Below are 10,687 nucleotides of genomic sequence, written 5' to 3' on the forward strand. Positions count from 1 at the left end.
AGGTTCTTTTTGTGGGGATACATTTTTGATTATCAAAGCAAAACCTTAAACTGATCCTAGATTGGTTGAAGTTCAAGCTGTTTGCTGTTTAAAACCTGTTGTGGACCAAAGGGGAAGGGTTCCATCACACCCTTGTTTTTTGTCTTTTTTAAAAAAAAAAGTAGGTTTAAAATCCTTCCCGACCACAACTTTCAATGTTTTAAAGTTTATTTATCAATGTCACAAGTAGGCTTATATTAACACTGCAATGAAGTTACTGTGAAAATCCCCTAATCGCCACACTCTGGCACCTCTTTGGGTCCACCTGAGGGAGAATTTAGCACGGCCAATGGACCTGGGCAGCACAGTGGTCAGCACTGTTGCCTCACAGCAGTATGGACCTGGGTTCAATTCCCGGCTGTCTGTGTTGAGTTTGCACATTCTCCCTGTGTCTACGTGGGTTTTCTCCAGGTGCTCTGGTTTCCTCCCACAGTCCAAAGACGTGCCCTTCTCTGATCAGAACCTTCCACACCCTGACAAAGGAACACCGTTTCCGAAAGCTTCCGAGATTACTATCAAATAAACTGGTTGGGGTCTAACCTGGTGTTGAGACTTCTTACTGTGTTTACCCCAGTCCAACGCCGGCATCTCTACATCATGCGTATCAGGTAGACAACGTTGGCTGAGTTGCAAGAATATGTACCGTATACCTGGTGGATGGTATTCTCACGGTTAGGTGGATTGGCCATGCTGAATTGCCCCTTAGTGTCAGGGGGACTAACTAGGGTAAATGCATGGGGTTATGGGGATAGGGTCTGGGTGTGATTGTGCAGACCTGATGGGACAAATGGCCTCCTTATGCACCATAGGATTCTATGATTCTAAAATATTTGATAACTCATTTTTTAATGCGAGTCTGCACATTCTCCCTGTGTCTGTGTGGGTTTCCTCCAGGTGCTCCAGTTTCCTTCCACAGTCTGTAAGACCTGTTGGTTAGGTGCGTTGGCTGTACTAAAATCTCAATCAGTGTACCTAAACACGTGTCGGAGTGTGGCGACATGAGGATTTTCACAGTAACGGCATTGCAGTGTTAATGTAAGCCTACTTTGTGACGCCAATAAATAAACATTAAAAACTTAAAATAGTTTTGGACAGCAGAGATTCTGGGTTCAAGAATGGAACTTGATGGCCAAGTTGTTTTTTTTAATTAATTCATGGGACACGTAAGCCAGCATTTATTCCGTATCCCTGAGGGAATTCTGAGTCAACCACATTGCTGTGGCTCTGGAGTCATGAACCAGACTGCGTAAGGACAGCAGATTTCCTTCCCTGAAGGATATTAGTGAACCAGATGGGTTTTTGTAACCATCAACTCTGATTTCATGATTTCATCATTAGATATTTAATTTCAGATTTTGTTGAATTCAAATTTCACCATCTGCCATGACTGGATTCATGACTCTGTCCCATATTGCCCTGGTTTCTGGATTACTAGTCCAATGACTGCCACTGTGTCACACGTACCTTCTTCCATAATCTTCATGATGTAGACTGAGTATCAGCTTGTAATTCTCTCCAATAAACTTCCTGGTGGCAATATCAAACCTGTACATAGAACATAGAACATTACAGCGCAGAACAGGCCCTTCGGCCCACGATGTTGCGCCAACCAGTTAAAAAACAATGACCCTGATCCAATGGAAGTCCATCACTGCCAATGTTCTCTTAGGGCATGGTGAGGGAGGAGTCCTGGACAAGTTAAAATAAGCTCTGTAAAAAAATTCAAGGCAGAGTGAAAGGGTGAATGCCTGTCTAATTTCATTTTTCAAGTAGAGGAAGCATCACTTGTTGCAAATAATTTTTTAATTCTTGAAAAGTGGGTGTTACTGCCAAAATGGATAATATACCCTTGAGAAGGTGCTGAGCCATCTTCATAGGATAACAAGAGTACGGAAGGAGGCTTATCGAGCCAGCACCCACTCTTGAAAAGTGCATCTATCCCTGGCCCACTCACCACCCTATCCCTATAACCCCAGGTATTTACCCCAATAATCCCCCTAACCTACAAACCTTGGGACACTAAGAGGCAATTTACCATGACTAATCAGCAAACCTATGCATCTTGAGACACTAAGGGATAATTTAGTGTGGTCAATCTACCTAGCCTAAACAGGTTTGGGTACTAAGGGGCAATAGGGACACTATGGGTTAATTTAGCATAGCCAATCCACTTAACCTGCACATCTTAGGACTGTGGGAAGAAACTGGAGCACCTCGAAGAAACTCATGCAGACATGGGGAGAATGTGCAAACTCCACCCAGACAAACCACCCAAGCAGGGAATCGAACCCAGGTCCCTGGTGCTTTGAGGCAACAGTGTCAAGCGCTGTGCCGCCCCAAACACTGTGCCATCGTACCATGTCTTCTTGGAAAACCACGTGATGAAGGTATTCCCACAATGCCTTTAAAGTTGGGAGTTCCATGACTTTGACCCAGCAATGATGAAGGAATAGCAACATATAATAAAGTCAGGATGGTGTGCGACTTGGTGGGGAATTTCAGGCGATGGTGTTCCTGGTCACTTGCTTTCCTGCACATCTAGGTTGTGGAGGTCTCAAAATCTTGGCCAGTTTCTGACATTCGTCACACAGATAGTCCATAGTGCAGCAATGATACTGTTCCTACTTCAACTGCCATCACCATCCATATTCTTCCCTTAGATCATTTACCATTTTTATTGCAGGATAAAGATGGGAATTTCAACTTATCCTCATGGCTTTTGTGTCCCCATTATTAAATAGAACTTAATGGGTAGCTAATAGATAGCAAATTGTGTAATAAAGTTGTTCTTAGGACATTAAAACAAATAAAGTGAAGGTTATTAATATATTTATGTTCGGTGCAATGGAAAGCCATTATTCCCTAAATTTAAAAACGTATGTATATAAGTAAATCATTCAAATATTCTATCTCTCAATCTCCTTTTCTTTATTCATTCGTGGAACATGGGCATCACTGGCCAGCATTTATTGCCCATCCCTAGTTGCCCTTGTTTAGAGTCACCACATTGTTGTGGATCTGGAGTCACACATAGACCAGAACGGCAGATATCCTTCCCTGGAGGACATTAGCAAGCCATTAGCTTTTATGACAATCAACAATGGTTTCATGGCCATCAGTAGATTCTTAATTCCAGATATTTTTTATTGAATTCAAATTCCATCATCTGCTGTGGTGAGATTTGAACCCAGAACATAGTTGAGTTTCTGGATTAATAGCCTAGCAATAATACCACTAGGCCATCACCTCCCCTTAAATCCTTATTGTTTCCTAAGGTTTAAAATGTATGTCCCATTTCTCCATGACTTCTAGATTTTGATATCCGGAACCTTCCATATTAAATCTCAAAGGCACCTTCCTTTGAGGTTCTTGAAGACTTCACGCTGGTGCAAAAGTAGTTCATGGTTTAAGGTCTACAGGACTTTCAGTGATTCACTCATTAAAGGACAGATCCTCTTATTAATGAGTTCAGATTCGATTGTTTAAAAAAGCAAAAACTCACTTTCTAACATGGGAAGGTATGTCAGAATACTTCTGAGGCCTTGTACATTGTAGACAGAGCTACATATTTATTTAATCAATTGTTTCTCAAGAGTGAGACATAGGGCTGGGCAGAAAAAGGTGAGCAAGTGTGAGAAGGCTGATTTGGAATTCAGCCTTGGAATTTCTGCCCTTGGTCTTAACACCCTTCCCTACTCAACCCATAGGACGCAACAGGGCAGAAGGAGGACATTCAGCCCATCGAGTCTGCACCAACCACAATCCCATCCAAGCCTTATCCCCATGCATTAATCCTAGCTAGTCCCCAACACTAAGCATGGCCAATCCATCTAAACTGCACATCTTTGGAGTGTGGGAGCACCCGGAGGAAACCCACACAGGCACAGGGAGAATGTGCAAACTCCACACAAACAGTGACCCAAGCTGGGAATCAGACGCGGATCCCTAGCACTGTAAAATAGCAGTGCTACCCACTGTGCCACCAGGGGGTAGCACTGCTGCCCTCCTGGCCTTTTAACTCACTGTGTTACAAAATTGGCCTTCCCCCCACAGTCCAAAAGACGTGCTGGTTAGATGCATTGGCTGGGCTAAATCCTCCCTCAGTGTACCCAAACAGGCCCAGGAGTGTGGCAATGAGGGGATTTTCACAATAACTTCATCGCAGTGTTAACGTAAGCCTTACTTGTGACTAATAAATAAACTTTAGAGGCAAGGACATTACCCACTGTGAGAGATCTCCCAAACAGAAACAACTTTAGATAACTGTTATTGAAGAGAAAAGGCTGATGCAGAAAGAAGGGCTAAAGGCAAGTTGTCGGTTGGACACTGAGGAATAGATAATGATTAAGATGAAGGTGATCTGAAAGAAATATTGCCACAGATATTGCGTTTACTAATCTGTATTATTTGAAATATCATGACATCACCTTCAGTTCCTTTGAAAGTCCAAGGCTGTAAATACTCATAGGAAAACAGCAATTAGTTTGTTAAGGAGGTGGTTAATTATTAAATCGTTAATTTATTAATATGCAACCATAAAGTTTGTACAAGCCTTGGAACTGGTACGCCTATCACTTTGAGAGTTGTACAGGTTCTGTGTTGAGTCTAGAGCCTCATTATTTAATTAAATAGATCCCACGTGTCAATGCCTGGAAGCCATAGCGCGGTCGTCTTTCACTAGAGTTAGTTCACGTGCAGTCCTTTACCCGAGCTTTTCCGAAACAGATGCTTGGGGACAAATAGGAGGTTCATGAGAGTGATCCTGGGATTGAGAAGGTGGACGTATGAGAACTCTGGGTCTGCGCTCAATGGAGTTTAGAAGGATGAGCGGCTAGGGGGAACCTCACTGAAATCTACAGGCCTGGATAGAGTGGATGTGGAGAAGATTAGTAGGAGAAACTAGGATCTGAGGGCACGGCCTCAGAGTAAAGGGTGGCCCCTTTAGAACAGAGATGAGGAGGAATTTCTTCAGCCAGAAAGTGGTGAGTCTATCAAATTCATTGCCACAGAAAGCTTTGGAGACCAGTGTATGTTAGACAGAGATAGATAGGTTCTTGATTTGGGGGATCAGAGAAGAATGGGGTTGAGAAACTTATCAGCTGTGATTGAAAGGCAGAGCCGATGGGCTGAATGGCCTAATTCTGCTCCTTTATCTTATGGTCTTATGGTCTAAATGTGGGTCTTCACTACTGGGTGAGGATTTGAATGCACTGTTAACCCCCTATAGAGACCGTCTGATTTTTATCTCCATCAATTACTTGCTAAGAAGTAAGGAATTACTTAGATAGAAGGAGAACGGTGCCACAGAATCTTGAAACCTGAAATTAGAAAAAAATAAGCAGTGCCACTGCATCGAATACGGTTATATTAATTTTGTTTTGTCGTTGCCTGCTGCATGTCAGTGCTCAGAGGGATGAGTAAATAAGTTTAGAAACCTATATCAGAAATTTCAGTGCCTCCGTAACAGAATTATTAATAATCAAATCATCCTGGCCAGCTCCTAGAAGGGTTCTACAAACCACACAGACAAATGTAAAACATCCTCAGGATTAGTTACAAAGGTAACTTAATAAAAAAACAGTTTTATCACCCCTTATGCAAGTTTTTTTGTAGTGGGGAGGGGAGGGGTGGTACGGTGGCACAGTGATTAGCACTGCTGCCTCACAGCATCAGGGATCCTGGTTCGATTCCCGGTTTGGGTCACTGCCTGCGTGGAGTTTGCACGTTCTCTCCGTGTCCGTGTGGGTTTCCTCCGGGTGCTCTGGTTTCCTCCCACAGTCGAAAAGATGCGCGGGCTAGGATGATTGGCCGTGCTAAATTGACCCTAGTGTCAGGAGGAGTAGCAGGTCAAGCATACGGGTTATGGGAATAGGGCCTGGATAGAGGATTGTGGTCGACACAGACTTGATGGGCCAAGTGGCCACCTTCTGCACTGTCGGGATTCTGTGATTGTTTTCAAATCTTAATCCGGAACAGGATAGTTGACTAAAAGCCAGATTAAACAAATGGGCGCTGGAATTCTACGACCCTGCCTGCCGCGGACTCAGAGTGGGCGAGGGGCGGACGATGGAAATGTCCGTCGTCCTCAGCGGGATTTTCCTGTCTTGCTTGAGTGAGGCCGCCCGGGGTTTAATGAGGGTTTTCCAACAAGCATTGAGTGCCTTTGAACGAAGGGCGTTCCTTTGGACCAGCAAGGAAGCGTGACTGGGTTTGCTTTGCGGGTGTTCTGTGCGGTAAGTCCCCTGTTTGCCACGCCAATAGTTTACTAGTGGAATCAGGCCATTTAGTCGGCGTTAAGTAAGGGCCTCAATTAGAGTCCATGCGGGAAGGCCTGAGGGCTAAGCTGCCGTTATAGAATGAGTTGGAACAAACTTGCATTGTGGGCAAGCTGATTAATGTTCCCCGATCCTGCTGAGATGCGGAAGAAGGAAGTTGCCTTCGAGTAACTATCTCAAATGTCTCTGAGCCAGAAAAAAACTGGGCCAACTGATTCAGTCGAAGTAAAGAAGACTGTTTGGAAAAGGGTTATGCAATCTCAGTGAACAGCTGAAGTATTTCACCATATCTGTTTGGGAGTATAATCCACCAAACAAATTAACTCAGAGCTTCAGCAATTCCGAATGGGAGCGAAGGTTTTTGAGAGAACGTTTATGGGAATATGAAGGAAGATGGAACTCAGAGTGCCGACCAGGGAGTTACAAACACGACTGCCAACTCTAGCCGCGAGACTTGGGGGGGAAATCTTACCAGAACCTGTCAGTTCTGGTGAGCAAACTGGTATAGACCCCTTTTCTCCCAAACATTCACTCAAGTTTAAATATTAGTGTCACAAGTAGGCTTATATTAACACTGCAATGAAGTTACTGTGAAAATCCCTAGTCACCACACTCCAGCGCCTGTTCAGGTACACTGAGGGAGAATTTAGCACGGCCAATTCACCTAACCAGCAAATCTTTTGGACTGTGGGAAGAAACCGAAGCACCCGGAGGAAACCCACGCAGACACGGGGACAACGTGCAGACTCCGCACTGGCAACGACCCAAGCTGGGAATCAAACTGGGATCCTTGACTTTGAAAACAGTCACTGCAAAGAAATTGCATAAAGAGTGATAAAACTATTTTTTTATTGTTACTTTCGTAATTAATGAAAATTGGAAGGCACAGCTATGCCGGGGTGAAACGCACTCTTCAAATTTCACAGGATTTTTTCCCCACAAGTGCAAGGATTTTGTTGACAATCCCATGAGTGGAGAGAGTAAGGTAAAAATCGCCCCCCCCCGTTCCGATATTCCGTTCTCAGATCAATAATTATCATAGAATCCTACAGTGCAGAAGGAGGCCATTTGGCCCATTGAGTGTGCACCGACCACAATCCCACCCTATCCCCATAACCCCATGCATTTACCCTAGCTAATACCCCTGACACCAAGGGGCATGGCCAATCCACCAAACCCGCACATCTTTGGACCACAGGAGGAAACCGGAGGAAACCCATGCAGACACGGGGTGAATGTGCAAACTCTGCACGGACAGTGACCTGAGGCCGGAATCGAACCCGGGTCCCTGGTGCTGTGAGGCAGCAGTGCTAACCACCGTGCCACCGTGCCGCCCCGAAGAGAGAATGCAATGCTTGGCAATGGAGTGTCCCATCTCACCTTTAGTATGGAATACTCATTGGATTATGAGAAGTGTTGCCCTGTTGTCAGTCATATACGGATGGTAAAGACAAAGAAATCCGTGTTCTTAACTTGACTGGAATAAATGAGCTAATCAGCGAGGAGACTAAAAGAGAAGAATATAAAAACAAGCTCCTTAATTGTCTGGTGAAGACTAATTGATAGAGATTGATTGTGATGAATAGTCAACAACTCCATTGTCATCGTTTAGCAGGGTGGTAGAGGCAGTTCAAATCAAGTTCACTTGAATGATCCCTGGGTTGCAGGGTTTATCTTCAGAGGAAAGGTTTATTCAGTAAAGGAATTAAGGGTGAGTGGGCAGGTAAGAGGAGCTGAGTCCACAAAAAGATCAGCCATGATTTTATTGAATGGAATTAAGAATCTACTGATGACCGTGAAACCATTGTCAATTGTCGGAAAAATCCATCAGGTTCACTAATGTCCTTTAGGGAAGGAAATCTGCTGCCCTTACCTGGTCTGGCCTACATGTGACTCTAGAGCCACAGCAATGCGGTTGGCTTTCAACCCCCCCTATAAAGGCAACTAGGGATGGGCAATAAATGCTGGCGATCCCCATGTCCCACAAATAAATATTAAAGAAATGTCTTTACAGAGGGTTTTTAAGAGTCAACCACAATGCTATGGCTCTGGAATCACATGTAGGCCAGACCCAGTAGGGATGGCAGATTTCCTTCCCTAACGGAACCAGATGGGTTTTTCCCAACTATCAGCAATGGTTTCAAGGTCATCATTAGACTCTTAATATCAGACCTTTATTGGATTCAAACTCTACTATGGTGGGATTCGAACCCGGGTCCCCAGAGCATTTACCCCGGATCTCTGGATTACTAGCCCACTCACATAATAACATAAGAAATAGGAGCAGGAGTAGGCCATCTAGCCCTTCGAGCCTGACCCGCCATTCAATAAGATCATGGCTGATCTGAAGTGGATCAGTTCCACTTTCCCGCTTTCTCCCCATAACCCTTAATTCCCTTGTCTATCAGAAACCTATCTACCCGTGTCTTAAATATATTTAGCGAGGTAGCCTCCACCACTTCAATGGGCAGAGAATTCCAGAGATTCACCACCCTTTGAGTGAAGAAGTTCCTCCTCAACTCCGTTCTGAACTGCGCCCCCCCTAATCTTGAGGCTGTGCCCTCTAGTCCTGCTGTCCCTTCTGAGTGGGAAGAATCTCTTTACCTCTACCCTATCCATCCCTTTCATTCTCTTATATGTCTCTATAAGATCCCCCCTCATCCTTCTAAACTCCAACGAGTATAGACCCAGTCTATTTAGTCTCTCTTCATAGTCTGACCCCCTCATCTCCGGTATCAGCCTAGTGAACCTCCTCTGCACTCCCTCCAAGGCCAAAATATCCTTGCGCAAGTGCGGTGACCAAAACTGCACACAGTACTCCAGCTGCGGCCTCACCAGTGCCCTGTACAGTTGCAGCAAGACCTCCCTGCTTTTATATTCTATCCCCCTCGCTATAAAGGCCAACATCCCATTCGCCTTCTTGATCTCCTGCTGCACCTGCAGACTGGGTTTTTGCAACTCATGCACAAGGACCCCCAGGTCCCTCTGCACCGTAGCATGCTGCGGCTTTTCGCCCTTTAAATAGTAATCCCTCCTACTATTATTCCTGCCAAAGTGGATAACCTCACACTTGCTAACATTGTACTCCATCTGTCAGGTCCTCGCCCACTCGCTCAGCCTATCCAGATCCCTCTGCAGACTTTCCACACCCTCCGCACAATTTGCTTTTCCACTCATCTTTGTGTCATCAGCAAATTTCGTCACCCTACACTCAGCCCTCTCCTCCAGATCGTCTATATAAATGGTAAATAGCTGAAGCCCCAGCACCGATCCCTGCGGCACTCCACTAGTTACCAACCACCAATCAGAATAGCATCCATTGATACCAATGGGTATCACAATACTCACAATACTGCTGCGCCATTGCCTCCCCTCAGTTTGAGCAGGTTGGGTTTATATGCCCATTGGAGTTTAGAAGAATGAGAGGGGATTTTATTGAAATGTAAAATTTCCTGAGGGGAACAGGGTGGATGCTGAGTAGATATATCCCCTTGTTGGGGGAGTTCAGAACCATTGTATTAAAATTTCGGTGCCTCCCATTTCAGACTGAGGTGAGGAAATCTTTGTTCTCTCTGTCAAAGTCTCTTCCCCAAAAGGCCATGGAAGCTGAGTTAGAAATTTATTGACAATTGAGTCAAGAGTTATGGGGGAGGGGGCAGGGTGTGGCATACATGGAAGAGTGGAATCGAGGCAACAATCACATCAATCATATTCTTATCGAGTGCCAGAGCAGGCCAAATGGTAAATCCCACTCCTAATTCTTGTGCTTTTGTTCTTGCAATAGAAGGGTGCCACGGTGGTTGCCTCACGGTGCCAGGGGCCAGGGTTCGAGTCCTGGCCTCGGGTCACTGCCTGTGTGGAGTCTGCACGTTCTCCCCGTGTCTGCATGGGTTTCCTCCTGGTGCTCCGGTTTCCTCCCACATTCCATCAATGTGCGGGTTCGGTGGATTGGCCATGGTAAATTTCAGTGGCACCAGCTAAGAAAGGGGGGGAAAAAAGTTCATCTTACTTAGCATTACTTCTTCTGTCCATTTCATTTTCTTACTTCATAATTAATTGTAAACTGAAACTTCTTGCATGAACAGTGGTATCAAATAAATGGAGAAAGGTCATGTGATGTTTATATTTCTAATGCAACAAATGAACTAAACTCACTAATGTGTAAAGAAGCGCTTTTTAATAGATACTGCAATCCCCTTGGTTTAATTTTGTCTTGCAAAATCTTGCTCACATGTCATACACACAAAATAACGCACTGATAGTTTATGGCTCTACCTGAATATTCAAGGCATTTCCACACTGAACGAGAGCATCTCTCAGTGCAACTCAATCCTCTGAGTGTCACAAAAAGAAATGATTAAGATCTACTTGTT

This window comes from Carcharhinus amblyrhynchos, chromosome 31, assembly GCF_965287045.1.
Source record: "Carcharhinus amblyrhynchos chromosome 31, sCarAmb.v2.hapA, whole genome shotgun sequence".
Classification (NCBI taxonomy): Eukaryota; Metazoa; Chordata; class Chondrichthyes; order Carcharhiniformes; family Carcharhinidae; genus Carcharhinus; species Carcharhinus amblyrhynchos.